The sequence below is a fragment of the Macrobrachium rosenbergii genome, chromosome 6 (genome assembly GCF_040412425.1).
Source record: "Macrobrachium rosenbergii isolate ZJJX-2024 chromosome 6, ASM4041242v1, whole genome shotgun sequence".
Taxonomy (NCBI): Eukaryota; Metazoa; Arthropoda; class Malacostraca; order Decapoda; family Palaemonidae; genus Macrobrachium; species Macrobrachium rosenbergii.
The window spans coordinates 53,811,176-53,828,992 of NC_089746.1; the positions used below are offsets into that span (position 1 = coordinate 53,811,176).

General features: G+C 36.0%; 1 protein-coding gene and 16 non-coding genes across 17 annotated transcripts in view; all 17 read left to right on the forward strand.

Annotated features, from left to right (window-relative positions):
* MED30 (Mediator complex subunit 30) overlaps positions 1 to 17,817 on the forward strand; it is a 369,234-nt gene that overhangs the window by 272,405 nt on the left and 79,012 nt on the right. The window lies entirely within an intron of this gene.
* TRNAK-UUU (transfer RNA lysine (anticodon UUU)) lies at positions 455 to 527 on the forward strand. The gene has a single exon. It is a non-coding gene; the product is annotated as a tRNA-Lys (tRNA).
* On the forward strand, positions 2,561 to 2,633 carry TRNAK-UUU (transfer RNA lysine (anticodon UUU)). Its single transcript has one exon. It is a non-coding gene; the product is annotated as a tRNA-Lys (tRNA).
* On the forward strand, positions 4,031 to 4,103 carry TRNAK-UUU (transfer RNA lysine (anticodon UUU)). Its single transcript has one exon. It is a non-coding gene; the product is annotated as a tRNA-Lys (tRNA).
* On the forward strand, positions 5,447 to 5,519 carry TRNAK-UUU (transfer RNA lysine (anticodon UUU)). The gene has a single exon. It is a non-coding gene; the product is annotated as a tRNA-Lys (tRNA).
* On the forward strand, positions 6,110 to 6,182 carry TRNAK-UUU (transfer RNA lysine (anticodon UUU)). Its single transcript has one exon. It is a non-coding gene; the product is annotated as a tRNA-Lys (tRNA).
* TRNAK-UUU (transfer RNA lysine (anticodon UUU)) lies at positions 7,289 to 7,361 on the forward strand. The gene has a single exon. It is a non-coding gene; the product is annotated as a tRNA-Lys (tRNA).
* TRNAK-UUU (transfer RNA lysine (anticodon UUU)) lies at positions 7,949 to 8,021 on the forward strand. The gene has a single exon. It is a non-coding gene; the product is annotated as a tRNA-Lys (tRNA).
* Positions 9,371 to 9,443, forward strand: TRNAK-UUU (transfer RNA lysine (anticodon UUU)). The gene has a single exon. It is a non-coding gene; the product is annotated as a tRNA-Lys (tRNA).
* Positions 10,035 to 10,107, forward strand: TRNAK-UUU (transfer RNA lysine (anticodon UUU)). The gene has a single exon. It is a non-coding gene; the product is annotated as a tRNA-Lys (tRNA).
* TRNAK-UUU (transfer RNA lysine (anticodon UUU)) lies at positions 11,203 to 11,275 on the forward strand. The gene has a single exon. It is a non-coding gene; the product is annotated as a tRNA-Lys (tRNA).
* TRNAK-UUU (transfer RNA lysine (anticodon UUU)) lies at positions 11,864 to 11,935 on the forward strand. The gene has a single exon. It is a non-coding gene; the product is annotated as a tRNA-Lys (tRNA).
* Positions 13,288 to 13,360, forward strand: TRNAK-UUU (transfer RNA lysine (anticodon UUU)). Its single transcript has one exon. It is a non-coding gene; the product is annotated as a tRNA-Lys (tRNA).
* On the forward strand, positions 13,951 to 14,023 carry TRNAK-UUU (transfer RNA lysine (anticodon UUU)). Its single transcript has one exon. It is a non-coding gene; the product is annotated as a tRNA-Lys (tRNA).
* TRNAK-UUU (transfer RNA lysine (anticodon UUU)) lies at positions 15,125 to 15,197 on the forward strand. The gene has a single exon. It is a non-coding gene; the product is annotated as a tRNA-Lys (tRNA).
* Positions 15,788 to 15,860, forward strand: TRNAK-UUU (transfer RNA lysine (anticodon UUU)). The gene has a single exon. It is a non-coding gene; the product is annotated as a tRNA-Lys (tRNA).
* On the forward strand, positions 17,217 to 17,289 carry TRNAK-UUU (transfer RNA lysine (anticodon UUU)). Its single transcript has one exon. It is a non-coding gene; the product is annotated as a tRNA-Lys (tRNA).

Genomic DNA, 17,817 nt, shown 5'->3' on the forward strand with positions numbered 1-17,817 from the left:
CAAATTCAGTGGAATTAAGAAGTTTGTTTTATAAGCATTGCAGATTACTGGCTAGAAAGATAAAGTAGGGTTTTACTAACCCTCCCCAGTTCCAGTATCCCTTTACCAGTGTACAATCTTCCCCAAAGTTTTATATGCCGCAAGATTTCATAATATTCTTGAATTCCCGATGTACACTGCACATTTACAAAATTAACCAGCCTTTAGTTTATGGAATGGTATCACACTTCTAAGATCAAACTAAACTACCATTTATCAATATTGACACTATAAGTTCATGTTCGGCAAATGTTTTGAAGTCTTTAGGAAAGTAAGTCATTGTTTCATATTCTGTAAATAACTATCTGCAATATCGGAAGAGGCGATTTTTTGTTACTTTTGATATGCTGCCTGAAATGAATATATGATTTTTTTTCTAGTGGGTAAAAACTCATGCTATTTCAGTGGTTATCAAGCCCGGATAGCTCAGTCGGTAGAGCATTAGGCTTTTAACCTAAGGGTCCAGGGTTCAAGTCCCTGTCCGGGCGTTGACATTTTCAAGCATTGGCACCTCCACTTTGCTGAAAGACTTCAATGAGGGAAAGAAACTAAGCTCCGGAGACCAACTAACCAATAAAAGCCCCCAGTACATAACACAACATACTGCGGTCAGGCCCAGCAACAACACTGGTTTAGGGACTGTTCTCATAAAAGCCACATGCTTTATAATGATAATAGATTGTCAAGTTTTCTTCTGTACCCACCAGAAATTAATAATGTGAAGTAACATCAAATAATCATTATCATTTTATTTCATAAATATTGAATTCTCAGGATTCAGGCATACTTGTATAGCCCGAACTATATATTGTTCACCTGTTTTTTGGTTCTGAGGTCACATACACTGCTTATCTGCATAAGAGTAACAGTTTTTGCGAAGGGTCACTGATGCCTTTCAGATTATGCTTTAACTTCCTATTTTTACAATATACTGAGATTTTGTAATATAAAGAATTTTATAGTTTAGAGGGGGGGAGGTTAGTATTTGGAACTTGATATGAAGCCTTTTTTTCTATTTTATCAACAGATTAGGTCATTGTTTCAAAATCCATAAGTGACTTCCCAGAATATGCAGAAATTCCAATGAGGCCTATATTGCAGGAGATGATCTCTTCTTTCTTTTGGTTTACTGCTTGTAATGAATCAATGATTTTTTGTAGTGATTAAGACCTCTTGCTATTTCACTGTAAATGAAGCCTGGATAGTTATCGGTAGAGCATTAGGCTTTTAACCTAAGGGCCCAGCATTCAAGTCCCTGTCCAGGCGCTGACCTTTTCAGACTCTTTATCAGCTCCTGTTGTCCGAGGAACTTCTGTGTGGGAGAGCATCTAAGTCTCAGGGACTAAGTAACAACAATTCTTAAGTCAAACAACACCACTTGTTTGGAGAATTTTATCCAAAGAACCATTTGCTTAATGATAGTAGGAAGAGTTTTCATGTTCATGAATTATCAAATGTCATAGTATCCATCAGAAGTTAATCATTTGACGAAGTGCCAAATGAGCATTATGTCCTAGTTTCATTAATATTGAACTTCAAAGCTACAGGCATACTGGTTTATTGGTCAGGAAAACTGCTTGCCCACGTAAGAGAGTTGCAGTTTTTCTCGTCATTTAAGGCACCAAAATGTACTTATGCAGAATTCTGTAGTGTAGAAGATGAGGCTATTGTTTGGAATTGAAAAAGGAGTCCTTTTTTTTTTTTTATCTGTTCCCTTCCCCTGACAGAGTAAATCATTGTTTCGTGTTGTGTAAATAACTTGCTGAAACAAGCTTAAATTGTCATAAGCGTTTTTCTTAGAGATTGAAATCTCGTGCCATTTCAAAGTGAATTAGCCCCGGATTCTTCAGTCATTAGAGCATTTAGCTTTTAACCTAAGGATCCTGTCCAAGTACTGACCTTTTCAGTATTTATTACGTGTTGTCTTAACGATTTCACTGAGTGAAAACAACTAAGCCTCCGAGACTAATTATCCAACTAATGGCCCTAGTTTAAAATGCTGTCAAGAAAAGCAACAACACTTGTTGAGGGAATGCTTTCGCAAAGTTCATGTTCTTTATAATCATAGAGAGTTTTCAAAGTGGTGAATTATCAGATTTTCAATCAATACCCACCTAGAGTCAATGATATGAAGGAGAAACAAATGAGTATTATCACTAGTTCTATCGTTATTGAATTCTAAGGCTTCAGGCATAGTGGTTTGGCCATCTATATATTGATCACCAAAGTTTGTTGGTGATTGTGCTCAGGAAATCTGCTTTAACTTCCTGTTTACAGAAGATTCCGTATTGAGCTAATGTACAAAATTCAGTATTAGGGAGGCGGAGGTTAGTATTTCGATTTAGTATGAAGTCTTTTTTTATATTCTTTTAATGGACTGCCAGTATATCATATTCTGTAAATAACTATCTGGAATATCGCAAGAGGTGATGTTTTTTTTTACTTTTGGTATGCTACCGGTCATGGATATATGATTTTTTTGCCAGTGAGTAAAAACTTGTACTAATTCATTATTAATCAAGCCCGGATAGCTCAGTCGGTAGAGCATTAGGCTTTTAACCTAAGGGTCCAGGATTCAAGTCCCTGTCCGGGCGATGACCTTTTCAAGAGTTACCACTTCCTGTTACCTAACGGATTTCAACGAAGTAAAACAACTAAGCCCCTGAGACTAACAACTGGTTTCAGTATAAAACGTAGCACTCTCAAGCCAGTCTGCACCACTTGTTAAGGGAGTTCACTCGAAAGAATCCTTGCATTATAAAAATAGAGAGAACTTTCAAGATGATGAAGTATCGCTCGAAAGAAACATTGCTTTATGATAATAGAGAGAGTTTTTAAGATGAGGAATTGTCAAATCTCCATCAGTATCCACCACAAGTTAATTATATGAAGATGTATCAACTGAACATTATCATCTAGTTTGATCAATATTGAACTCCCAGACGTCAGGTATATTGGTTTAGCCTGAAATATACAGTATATTGATCACCTAAGTTTGTTGGTGACTGAGGTTAGGAGCACCGCTTGTACGCGTAAGAGAGCAGAATTTTTTTTCGCTAAGTGTTGTTGATACTTTTCAGTGATGTTTTAACATCTGGTTTCATAAAGATACTAATTGTGCTAATGTGCAGAATTCAGTAATGTAAAAGGGGAGGCTATTATTTTGAATGGGAAAAGAAGTCTTTTCCTCCAGTTCCCTTAACAAACTTACTCCTTGTTTCATATGCTGTATAAAACCTTTTGGAACATGCTGAAATTTTCTTAGAGTTTATATCGCAAGAGACGATCTCTTTTCTCTATTGGTATACTGTCTGTAATGAATCTATGATTTTCTCCTGTGATTAACAACTCGTGCTGGAGGGTTTAGGTCCCTGTTCGGGCATTGTAACTTTTTCAGTCTTTATTACCTTTGATTATCCTTGGAGATTTCGATATTAGAGAACTGACTATGTTACCAGTGATATCAGTCTGACAAGAGTATTGAACTCTTGAGTGCAGAATGCTTGAAAAAAAAGAGGAAAGATAATATACACAGTATAGGTAATAAGAATGGAGCAGACCCATTTGCAAAATTTACGATTTTGAATTTGAGAATTCCAGGATAAGAATGATAACTCTCTTTTTTCTGTATTTCCGAAGAAGTATTTTATAAATTCAGTGGAATTTTGAAGTTTTTTCTTGAGCTCCGTAATATTCCTGATTTCATAACGTACACTCCAGATTTACGAAATGAACCAGCCTGCTTATTATTGAATATTATCGCTCCTAAAAATCCTGCTAACCTACCGTTTATCAGTATTGACACTTTGCAGTGCATACTTGGCAAATGTTTTGAAGTCTTTAACAGACTAAGTCATTGTTTCATATTATGTAAATAACCATCTGGAATATCACAAGAGGTGATCTTTTCTTACCTTTGGTATGCTGCCCATAATGAATGTATGCCTTTTTTTCAGTGGATGAAAACTCATGCTATTTCACAATTAATCAAGCCCGGATAGCTCAGTCGGTAGAGCATTAGGCTTTTAACCTAAGGGTCCAGGGTTCAAGTCCCTGTTCGGGCGATGACCTTTTCAAGACCCATCACCTACTGTTACCTAACGGATTTAAATGAAGTGAAGCAACTAAGCCTCCGAGACTAACAATGGCCTTCAGTATAAAGCATAACACTCTCAAGCCAAGCTACACCACTTGTTAAGGGAATTTACTCGAAAGAAGCCTTGCTTTTTGAAAATGGAGAGAATTTTTAAGATGATGAATTGTCAAATCATCATCAATATCCACCACAAGTTAATAATGTGAAGCAGCACCAAATAAACATTATCACCTAGTTTCATCAATGTTGAACTCCCAGACTTCAGACATATTAGTTTAGCCTGAAATATATGTGATCACCTAAATTTGTTGGTGACTGAGATCAAGAGCACTCCTTGTTTCCATAAGAGATCATTATTTTCCTAAAGATACTGAAATGTGCTAATGTGCAAAATTCAGTGGTGTAGAGGAGGAGGCTATTATTTGGAATGGGAAAAGAAGTCTTTTCTCCAGTTCCTTAACAGATTTACTTCTTGATCATTTATTGCTATTGTTATACTGCCTGTAATGAATGCTTGATTTTTTCCTGAGATTAAAAACTCATGCTAGAGGGTTTAAGTCACTGTCTGGGCATTGCACTGTAACTTTTTCAAGCTTTTATCAACTTCACTTATTTTAAGAGATTTTGATATTAGAAAACTGGCTATGCTCCAGTGATATCAGTCTGATAAGAGTATTGAACTCTTACAAGTGCTAAATGCTTGAAGAAAAGAAGACAGATAATGTACACAATGTAGGGAATGAGAAAGGAGCCGACCCTGTTGCAAAATTTATGATTTTGAATTTGAGGCTACATTTCTAAGTGCCAGAATAAGAATGGTAACTATCCTTTTTCCATATTTCCGAAAAAGTATTCTACAGATTCAGTGGAATTAAGAAGTTTGTTTCATAAGCATGCAGATTGCTGGCTAGAAGATAAAATAGAGGTTACTTACCCTCCTCCTGAGTTCCAGTATCCCCTTTACCAGTATACTTTCTTACTCAAAGTTTTATATGCCACAAGGTTTCATAATATTCTTGAATGCCCAGTGTACACTCCACGTTTACAAAATTAACCAGCCTTTAGATTATGGAATGGTATCACACTTCTAAGATCATACTAAACTACCATTTATCAATATTGATACTATAAGTTCATGTTTGGCAAATGTTTTGAAGTCTTTAGCAAACTAAGTCACTGTTTCATAATCTGTAAATAACTATCTGGAATATTGGAAGAGGCGATTTTTATTATTTTTGATATGCTGCCTGAAATGAATACACGATTTTTTTTCCAGTAGGTAAACACTCATGCTATTTCAGTGGTTATCAAGCCCGGATAGCTCAGTCGGTAGAGCATTAGGCTTTTAACCTAAGGGTCCAGGGTTCAAGTCCCTGTCCGGGCGTTGACATTTCAAGCTTTGTCAGCTCTAGTTTGCTGAAAGACTTCAATGAAGGAAAGTAACTAAGCTCTGGAAACTAAATAACCAATAAAAGCCCGCAGTACACAAGACAACATACTGTGGTCAGGCGTAGCAACAACACTGGTTTAGGGACTGTTCTTATAAAAGCCACATGCTTTATAATGGTAGGAAGAGTTTTCAAGGTAATAGATTGTCAAGTCTTCTTCTATATCCACCAGAAATTAATCATGTGAAGTAACATCAAATGATCGTTATCATTTTGTTTCATTAATATTGAATAAATCATGTGAAGTAACATCAAATGATCATTATCATTTTGTTTCATTAATATTTGAATACTCAGGCTTCAGGCATACTTGTTTAGCCCGAACTATATATTGATCACCTAAGTTTTTTTGGTTCTGAGGTCACATACACCGCTTATCTGCATAAGAGTAACAGTTTTTGCGAAGGGTCACTGATGCCTTTCAGATGATGCTTTAACTTCCTATTTATAAAATATACTGAGATTTGGCAATGTGAAGAATTTTATAGTCGAGAATTGAGAATTGTACTAATTCATTATCAATCAAGCCCGGATAGCTCAGTCGGTAGAGCATTAGGCTTTTAACCTAAGGGTCCAGGGTTCAAGTCCCTGTCCGGGCAATGACCTTTTCAAGACTTACTACCTCCCGTTACTTAAAGGATTTCAGTGAAGTAAAACAACTAAGCCCCTGAGACCAACAACGGCTTTCAGTATAAAATGTAGCACTCTTAAGCCAATATACACCATTGTTAAGGAAGCTCACTCGAAAAAATCCCTGCTTGTTAAGGGAGTTCACTCAAAAAAATCCAAGCATTATAAAAATAGAGAGAATTTTCAAAATGATGATGAATTATCACTTGAAAAAATCCTTGCTTTATGATAATAGAGAGAGTTTTTAAGATGAGGAAATGTCAAATCTCCATCAGTATCCACCTCAAGTGAATTATATGAAGATGCACCAATTCAACATTATCATCTAGTTTGATCAATACTGAACTCCCAGACTTCAGGCATATTGGTTTAGCCTGAAATATATGTTGATCACCTAAGTTTGTTGGTGACTGAGGTTAGGAACTCCTCTTGTATATGCATAGGGGAGCAGCATTTTTTTTTTTTTTTTTTTTTGCTAAGTGTTGCTAAAAAGAAAGATATACAGTGTAGGTAATAAGAATGGAGCAGACCCACTTGCAAAATTTATGATTTTGAATTTGACAGTGCCAGGATAAGAATGATAATTCTCTCTTTTCTGTATTTCCGAAGAAGTATTTTATAAATTCAGTGGAATTTTGAAGTTTCTTCTTGAGCATTGCAGATTGTTGACTAGAAAGTTAAAGTAGAGTTTACTTATCCTCCCCAGTTCCTTATCTCCTTTACCAGTACACTGACTTGCCCAAAGTTTTGTATGCAGCAAGGTTCCCTAATATTCTTGATTTCATAACGTACACTCCAGATTTACAAAATTAACCAGTCTGCAAAGGATGGAATAGTATCAGACTCCTAAAAGTCCTGCTAAACTACCATTTATCAGTATTGACACGTTGCAGTGCATCTTTGGCAAATGATTTGAAGTCTTTAACAGACTAAGTCATTGTTCCATATTATGTAAATAACCATCTGGAATATCCCAAGAGGTGATGTCTTCTTACTTTTGGTATGCTGCCTATAATGAACATATGACTCTTTTTTTTGAGAGGATAAGAACTCATCCTATTTCACTTCTAGTCAGGCCCGGATAGCTCAGTCGGTAGAGCATTAGGCTTTTAACCTAAGGGTCCAGGGTTCAAGTCCCTGTCCGGGCGATGACCTTTGATTACCTTGGAGATTTCGATATTAGAGAACTGACTATGTACCAGTGATATCAGTCTGACAAGAGTATTGAACTCTTGAGTGCAGAATGCTTGAAAAAAAAAGAGGAAAGATAATATACACAGTATAGGTAATAAGAATGGAGCAGACCCATTTGCAGAATTTACGATTTTGAATTTGAGAATTCCAGGATAAGAATGATAACTCTCTTTTTCTGTATTTCCGAAGAAGTATTTTATAAATTCAGTGGAATTTTGAAGTTCTTTCTTGAGCTCCGTAATATTCCTGATTTCATAACGTACACTCCAGATTTACAAAATGAACCAGCCTGCTTATTATTGAATATTATCGCTCCTAAAAATCCTGCTAACCTACCATTTATCAGTATTGACACTTTGCAGTGCATCCTTGGCAAATGTTTTGAAGTCTTTAACAGACTAAGTCATTGTTTCATAATATGTAAATAACCATCTGGAATATCACAAGAGGTGATCTTTTCTTACCTTTGGTATGCTGCCCATAATGAATGTATGCCTTTTTTTCAGTGGATGAAAACTCATGCTATTTCACAATTAATCAAGCCCGGATAGCTCAGTCGGTAGAGCATTAGGCTTTTAACCTAAGGGTCCAGGGTTCAAGTCCCTGTTCGGGCGATGACCTTTTCAAGACCCATCACCTACTGTTACCTAACGGATTTCAATGAAGTGAAGCAACTAAGCCTCCGAGACTAACAATGGCCTTCAGTATAAAGCATAACACTCTCAAGCCAAGCTACACCACTTGTTAAGGGAATTTACTCGAAAGAAGCCTTGCTTTTTGAAAATGGAGAGAATTTTTAAGATGATGAATTGTCAAATCATCATCAATATCCACCACAAGTTAATAATGTGAAGCAGCACCAAATAAACATTATCACCTAGTTTCATCAATGTTGAACTCCCAGACTTCAGACATATTAGTTTAGCCTGAAATATATGTGATCACCTAAATTTGTTGGTGACTGAGATCAAGAGCACTCCTTGTTTGCATAAGAGATCATTATTTTCCTAAAGATACTGAAATGTGCTAATGTGCAAAATTCAGTGGTGTAGAGGAGGAGGCTATTATTTGGAATGGGAAAAGAAGTCTTTTTCTCCAGTTCCCTTAACAGATTTACTTCTTGATCATTTATTGCTATTGTTATACTGCCTGTAATGAATGCTTGATTTTTTTCCTGAGATTAAAAACTCATGCTAGAGGGTTTAAGTCACTGTCTGGGCATTGCACTGTAACTTTTTCAAGCTTTTATCAACTTCACTGATTTTAAGAGATTTTGATATTAGAAAACTGGCTATGCTCCAGTGATATCAGTCTGATAAGAGTATTGAACTCTTACAAGTGCAAAATGCTTGAAGAAAAGAAGAAAGATAATGTACACAATGTAGGGAATGAGAAAGGAGCCGACCCTGTTGCAAAATTTATGATTTTGAATTTGAGGCTACATTTCTGAGTGCCAGAATAAGAATGGTAACTATCGTTTTTCCATATTTCCGAAAAAGTATTCTACAAATTCAGTGGAATTAAGAAGTTTGGTTTATAAGCATTGCAGATTGCTGGCTAGAAAGATAAAATAGAGGTTACTTACCCTCCCCCTCCCCAGTTCCAGTATCCCCTTTACCAGTGTACTTTCTTCCTCAAAGTTTTATATGCCACAAGGTTTCATAATATTCTTGAATGCCCAGTGTACACTCCACGTTTACAAAATTAACCAGCCTTTAGATTATGGAATGGTATCACACTTCTAAGATCATACTAAACTACCATTTATCAATATTGATACTATAAGTTCATGTTTGGCAAATGTTTTGAAGTCTTTTCAAACTAAGTCACTGTTTCATAATCTGTAAAAACTATCTGGAATATTGGAAGAGGCGATTTCTTATTATTTTTGATATGCTGCCTGAAATGAATACACGATTTTTTTCCAGTAGGTAAACACTCATGCTATTTCAGTGGTTATCAAGCCAGGATAGCTCAGTCGGTAGAGCATTAGGCTTTTAACCTAAGGGTCCAGGGTTCAAGTCCCTGTCCGGGCGTTGACATTTCCAAGCTTTGTCAACTCTAGTTTGCTGAAAGACTTCAATGAAGGAAAGTAACTAAGCTCTGGAAACTAAATAACCAATAAAAGCCCGCAGTACACAAGACAACATACTGTGGTCAGGCGGAGCAACAACACTGGTTTAGGGACTGTTCTTATAAAAGCCACATGCTTTATAATGGTAGGAAGAGTTTTCAAGGTAATAGATTGTCAAGTCTTCTTCTATATCCACCAGAAATTAATCATGTGAAGTAACACCAAATGATCATTATCATTTTGTTTCATTAATATTGAATAAATCATGTGAAGTAACATCAAATGATCATTATCATTTTGTTTCATTAATATTTGAATACTCAGGCTTCAGGCATACTTGTTTAGCCCGAACTATATATTGATCTCATAAGTTTTTTTGGTTCTGAGGTCACATACACCGCTTATCTGCATAAGAGTAACAGTTGTTGCGAAGGGTCACTGATGCCTTTCAGATGATGCTTTAACTTCCTATTTATAAAATATACTGAGATTTGGCAGTGTGAAGAATTTTATAGTTGAGAATTGAGAATTGTACTAATTCATTATTAATCAAGCCCGGATAGCTCAGTCGGTAGAGCATTAGGCTTTTAACCTAAGGGTCCAGGGTTCAAGTCCCTGTCCGGGCAATGACCTTTTCAAGACTTACTACCTCCCGTTACCTAAAGGATTTCAATGAAGTAAAACAACTAAGCCCCTGAGACCAACAACGGCTTTCAGTATAAAATGTAGCACTCTTAAGCCAATATACACCATTGTTATTAATATTGAAGCTCACTGAAAAAAATCCCTGCTTGTTAAGGGAGTTCACTCAAAAAAATCCAAGCATTATAAAAATAGAGAGAATTTTCAAAATGATGATGCATTATCACTTGAAAAAATCCTTGCTTTATGATAATAGAGAGAGTTTTTAAGATGAGGAATTGTCAAATCTCCATCAGTATCCACCTCAAGTGAATTATATGAAGATGCACCAATTCAACATTATCATCTAGTTTGATCAATACTGAACTCCCAGACTTCAGGCATATTGGTTTAGCCTGAAATATATGTTGATCACCTAAGTTTGTTGGTGACTGAGGTTAGGAACTCCTCTTGTATATGCATAGGGGAGCAGCATTTTTTTTTTCTGAGTGTTGCTAAGAAGAAAGATATACAGTGTGGGTAATAAGAATGGAGCAGACCCACTTGTAAAATTTATGATTTTGAATTTGAGAGTGCCAGGATAAGAATGATAATTCTCTCTTTTCTGTATTTCCGAAGAAGTATTTTATAAATTCAGGGGAATTTTGAAGTTTCTTCTTGAGCATTGCAGATTGTTGGCTAGAAAGTTAAAGTAGAGTTTACTTATCCTCCCCAGTTCCTTATCTCCTTTACCCAGTACACTGACTTGCCAAAAGTTTTGTATGCAGCAAGGTTCCTAATATTCTTGATTTCATAAAACACTCCAGATTTACAAAATTAACCAGTCTGCAAAGGATGGAATAGTATCAGACTCCTAAAAGTCCTGCTAAACTACCATTTATCAGTATTGACACTTTGCAGTGCATCTTTGGCAAATGATTTGAAGTCTTTAACAGACTAAGTCATTGTTCCATATTATGTAAATAACCATCTGAATATCCCAAGAGGTGATGTCTTCTTACTTTTGGTATGCTGCCTATAATGAACATATGACTCTTTTTTGAGAGGATAAGAACTCATGCTATTTCACTTCTAGTCAGGCCCGGATAGCTCAGTCGGTAGAGCATTAGGCTTTTAACCTAAGGGTCCAGGGTTCAAGTCCCTGTCCGGGCGATGACCTTTGATTATCCTTGGAGATTTCAATATTAGAGAACTGACTATGTACCAGTGATATCAGTCTGACAAGAGTATTGAACTCTTAAGTGCAGAATGCTTGAAAAAAAAGAGGAAAGATAATATACACAGTATAGGTAATAAGAATGGAGCAGACCCATTTGCAAAATTTACGATTTTGAATTTGAGAATTCCAGGATAAGAATGATAACTCTCTTTTTTTTTGTATTTCCGAAGAAGTATTTTATCAATTCAGTGGAATTTTGAAGTTTTTTCTTGAGCTCCGTAATATTCCTGATTTCATAACGTACACTCCAGATTTACAAAATGAACCAGCCTGCTTATTATTGAATATTATCGCTCCTAAAAATCCTGCTAACCTACCATTTATCAGTATTGACACTTTGCAGTGCATCCTTGGCAAATGTTTTGAAGTCTTTAACAGACTAAGTCATTGTTTCATATTATGTAAATAACCATCTGGAATATCACAAGAGGTGATCTTTTCTTACCTTTGGTATGCTGCCCATAATGAATGTATGCCTTTTTTCAGTGGATGAAAACTCATGCTATTTCACAATTAATCAAGCCCGGATAGCTCAGTCGGTAGAGCATTAGGCTTTTAACCTAAGGGTCCAGGGTTCAAGTCCTGTTCGGGCGATGACCTTTTCAAGACTCATCACCTACTGTTACCTAACGGATTTCAATGAAGTGAAGCAACTAAGCCTCCGAGACTAACAATGGCCTTCAGTATAAAGCATAACACTCTCAAGCCAAGCTACACCACTTGTTAAGGGAATTTACTCGAAAGAAGCCTTGCCTTTTGAAAATGGAGAGAATTTTTAAGATGATGAATTGTCAAATCTTCATCAGTATCCACCACAAGTTAACAATGTGAAGCAGCACCAAATAAACATTATCACCTAGTTTCATCAATGTTGAACTCCCAGACTTCAGGCATGTTAGTTTAGCCTGAAATATATATGTGATCACCTAAATTTGTTGGTGACTGAGATCAAGAGCACTCCTTGTTTGCATAAGAGATCATTATTTTCCTAAAGATACTGAAATGTGCTAATATGCAGAATTCAGTGGTGTAGAGGAGGAGGCTATTATTTGGAATGGGAAAAGAAGTCTTTTTCTCCAGTTCCCTTAACAGATTTACTCCTTGATCATTTATCACTATTGTTATACTGTCTGTAATGAATGCTTGATTTTTTTTTCCTGTGATTAAAAACTCATGCTAGAGGGTTTAAGTCACTGTCTGGGCATTGCACTAACTTTTTCAAGCTTTTATCAACTTCACTTATTTTAAGAGATTTTGATATTAGAAAACTGGCTATGCTAAAATGATATCAGTCTGATAAGAATATTGAACTCTTACAAGTGCAAAATACTTGAAGAAAAGAAGACAGATAATGTACACAATGTAGGGAATGAGAAAGGAGCCGACCCTGTTGCAAAATTTATGATTTTGAATTTGAGGCTACATTTCTAAGTGCCAGAATAAGAATGGTAACTATCCTTTTTCCATATTTCCGAAAAAGTATTCTACAAATTCAGTGGAATTAAGAAGTTTGTTTCATAAGCATGCAGATTGCTAGCTAGGAAGATAAAATAGAGGTTACTTACCCTCCCCCTCCCGAGTTCCAGTATCCCTTAACCAGTGTACTTTCTTCCTCAAAGTTTTATATGCCACAAGGTTTCATAATATTCTTGAATGCCCAGTGTACACTCCACGTTTACAAAATTAACCAGCCTTTAGATTATGGAATGGTATCACACTTCTAAGATCATACTAAACTACCATTTATCAATATTGATACTATAAGTTCATGTTTGGCAAATGTTTTGAAGTCTTTAGCAAACTAAGTCACTGTTTCATAATCTGTAAATAACTATCTGGAATATTGGAAGAGGCGATTTCTTATTATTTTTGATATGCTGCCTGAAATGAATACACGATTTTTTTTCCAGTAGGTAAACACTCATGCTATTTCAGTGGTTATCAAGCCCGGATAGCTCAGTCGGTAGAGCATTAGGCTTTTAACCTAAGGGTCCAGGGTTCAAGTCCCTGTCCGGGCGTTGACATTTCCAAGCTTTGTCAACTCTAGTTTGCTGAAAGACTTCAATGAAGGAAAGTAACTAAGCTCTGGAAACTAAATAACCAATAAAAGCCCGCAGTACACAAGACAACATACTGTGGTCAGGCGTAGCAACAACACTGGTTTAGGGACTGTTCTTATAAAAGCCACATGCTTTATAATGGTAGTAAGAGTTTTCAAGGTAATAGATTGTCAAGTCTTCTTCTATATCCACCAGAAATTAATCATGTGAAGTAACATCAAATGATCATTATCATTTTGTTTCATTAATATTGAATAAATCATGTGAAGTAACATCAAATGATCATTATCATTTTGTTTCATTAATATTTGAATACTCAGGCTTCAGGCATACTTGTTTAGCCCGAACTATATATTGATCACCTAAGTTTTTTGGTTCTGAGGTCACATACACCGCTTATCTGCATAAGAGTAACAGTTGCCTGAAGGGTCACTGATGCCTTTCAGATGATGCTTCTAACTTCCTATTTATAAAATATACTGAGATTTGGCAATGTGAAGAATTTTATAGTTGAGAATTGAGAATTGTACTAATTCATTATCAATCAAGCCCGGATAGCTCAGTCGGTAGAGCATTAGGCTTTTAACCTAAGGGTCCAGGGTTCAAGTCCCTGTCCGGGCGATGACCTTTTCAAGACTTACTACCTCCCGTTACTTAAAGGATTTCAATGAAGTAGAACAACTAAGCCCCTGAGACCAACAACGGCTTTCAGTATAAAATGTAGCACTCTTAAGCCAATATACACCATTGTTAAGGAAGCTCACTCGAAAAAAATCCCTGCTTGTTAAGGAGTTCACTCAAAAAATCCAAGCATTATAAAAATAGAGAGAATTTTCAAAATGATGATGAATTATCACTTGAAAAATCCTTGCTTTATGATAATAGACAGAGTTTTTAAGATGAGGAATTGTCAAATCTCCATCAGTATCCACCTCAAGTGAATTATATGAAGATGCACCAATTCAACATTATCATCTAGTTTGATCAATACTGAACTCCCAGACTTCAGGCATATTGGTTTAGCCTGAAATATATGTTGATCACCTAAGTTTGTTGGTGACTGAGGTTAGTAACTCCTCTTGTATATGCATAGGGGAGCAGCATTTTTTTTTTTTTTTTTTTTGCTAAGTGTTGCTAAGAAGAAAGATATACAGTGTAGGTAATAAGAATGGAGCAGACCCACTTGCAAAATTTATGATTTTGAATTTGAGAGTGCCAGGATAAGAATGATAATTCTCTTTTTTCTGTATTTCCGAAGAAGTATTTTATAAATTCAGTGGAATTTTGAAGTTTCTTCTTGAGCATTGCAGATTGTTGGCTAGAAAGTTAAAGTAGAGTTTACTTATCCTCCCCAGTTCCTTATCTCCTTTACCAGTACACTGACTTGCCAAAAGTTTTGTATGCAGCAAGGTTCCCTAATATTCTTGATTTCATAACGTACTCTCCAGATTTACAAAATTAACCAGTCTGCAAAGGATGGAATAGTATCAGACTCCTAAAAATCCTGCTAACTACCATTTATCAGTATTGACACTTTGCAGTGCACATTTGGCAAATGATTTGAAGTCTTTAACAGACTAAGTCATTGTTCCATATTATGTAAATAACCATCTGGAATATCCCAAGAGGTGATCTCTTCTTACTTTTGGTATGCTGCCTATAATGAACATATGACTCTTTTTTTGAGAGGATAAGAACTCATGCTATTTCACTTCTAGTCAGGCCCGGATAGCTCAGTCGGTAGAGCATTAGGCTTTTAACCTAAGGGTCCAGGGTTCAAGTCCCTGTCCGGGCGATGACCTCTGATTATCCTTGGAGATTTCGATATTAGAGAACTGACTATGTACCAGTGATATCAGTCTGACAAGAATATTGAACTCTTGAGTGCAGAATGCTTGAAAAAAAAGAGGAAAGATAATATACACAGTATAGGTAATAAGAATGGAGCAGACCCATTTGCAAAATTTATGATTTTGAATTTGAGAATTCCAGGATAAGAATGATAACTCTCTTTTTTCTGTATTTCCGAAGAAGTATTTTATAAATTCAGTGGAATTTTGAAGTTTTTTCTTGAGCTCCGTAATATTCCTGATTTCATAACGTACACTCCAGATTTACAAAATGAACCAGCCTGCTTATTATTGAATATTATCAGACTCCTAAAAATCCTGCTAACCTACCATTTATCAGTATTGACACTTTGCAGTGCATACTTGGCAAATGTTTTGAAGTCTTTAACAGACTAAGTCATTGTTTCATATTATGTAAATAACCATCTGGAATATCACAAGAGGTGATCTTTTCTTACCTTTGGTATGCTGCCCATAATGAATGTATGCCTTTTTTTCAGTGGATGAAAACTCATGCTATTTCACAATTAATCAAGCCCGGATAGCTCAGTCGGTAGAGCATTAGGCTTTTAACCTAAGGGTCCAGGGTTCAAGTCCCTGTTCGGGCGATGACCTTTTCAAGACTCATCACCTACTGTTACCTAACGGATTTCAATGAAGTGAAGCAACTAAGCCCCCGTGACTAACAATGGCCTTCAGTATAAAGCATAACACTCTCAAGCCAAGCTACACCACTTGTTAAGGGAATTTACTCGAAAGAAGCCTTGCTTTTTGAAAATGGAGAGAATTTTTAAGATGATGAATTGTCAAATCTTCATCAGTATCCACCAGAAGTTAACAATGTGAAGCAGCACCAAATAAACATTATCACCTAGTTTCATCAATGTTGAACTCCCAGACTTCAGGCATATTAGTTTAGCCTGAAATATATGTGATCACCTAAATTTGTTGGTGACTGAGATCAAGAGCACTCCTTGTTGTTTGCATAAGAGATCATTATTTTCCTAAAGATACTGAAATGTGCTAATGTGCAGAATTCAGTGGTGTAGAGGAGGAGGCTATTATTTGGAATGGGAAAAGAAGTCTTTTTCTCCAGCTCCCTTAACAGATTTACTCCTTGATCATTTATCACTATTGTTATACTGTCTGTAATGAATGCTTGATTTTTTTTCCTGAGATTAGAAACTCATGCTAGAGGGTTTAAGTCACTGTCTGGGCATTGCACTGTAACTTTTTCAAGCTTTTATCAACTTCACTTATTTTAAGAGATTTTGATATTAGAAAACTGGCTATGCTCCAGTGATATCAGTCTGATAAGAGTATTGAACTCTTACAAGTGCAAAATGCTTGAAGAAAAGAAGACAGATAATGTACACAATGTAGGGAATGAGAAAGGAGCCGACCCTGTTGCAAAATTTATGATTTTGAATTTGAGGCTACATTTCTAAGTGCCAGAATAAGAATGGTAACTATCTTTTTTCCATATTTCCGAAAAAGTATTCTACAAATTCAGTGGAATTAAGAAGTTTGTTTCATAAGCATGCAGATTGCTGGCTAGGAAGATAAAATAGAGGTTACTTACCCTCCCCCTCCCGAGTTCCAGTATCCCCTTTACCAGTGTACTTTCTTACTCAAAGTTTTATATGCCACAAGGTTTCATAATATTCTTGAATGCCCAGTGTACACTCCACGTTTACAAAATTAACCAGCCTTTAGATTATGGAATGGTATCACACTTCTAAGATCATACTAAACTACCATTTATCAATGTTGATACTATAAGTTCATGTTTGGCAAATGTTTTGAAGTCTTTAGCAAACTAAGTCACTGTTTCATAATCTGTAAATAACTATCTGGAATATTGGAAGAGGCGATTTCTTATTATTTTTGATATGCTGCCTGAAATGAATACACGATTTTTTTTTCCAGTAGGTAAACACTCATGCTATTTCAGTGGTTATCAAGCCAGGATAGCTCAGTCGGTAGAGCATTAGGCTTTTAACCTAAGGGTCCAGGGTTCAAGTCCCTGTCCGGGCGTTGACATTTCCAAGCTTTGTCAACTCTAGTTTGCTGAAAGACTTCAATGAAGGAAAGTAACTAAGCTCTGGAAACTAAATAACCAATAAAAGCCCGCAGTACACAAGACAACATACTGTGGTCAGGCGGAGCAACAACACTTGTTTATGGACTGTTCTTATAAAAGCCACATGCTTTATAATGGTAGGAAGAGTTTTCAAGGTAATAGATTGTCAAGTCTTCTTCTATATCCACCAGAAATTAATCATGTGAAGTAACATCAAATGATCATTATCATTTTGTTTCATTAATATTGAATAAATCATGTGAAGTAACATCAAATGATCATTATCATTTTGTTTCATTAATATTTGAATACTCAGGCTTCAGGGATACTTGTTTAGCCCGAACTATATATTTGTTACCAAGAACAGAATTAACACTTTTTTGAAAGTGTACGTAACGTGCTCGAACGGTCTTCTTCAGGAAAAGGGCGTATGAAGGTTCGCTCATGATAACACTTGCATCCTTTTTTTCCCCTCCCTCTCT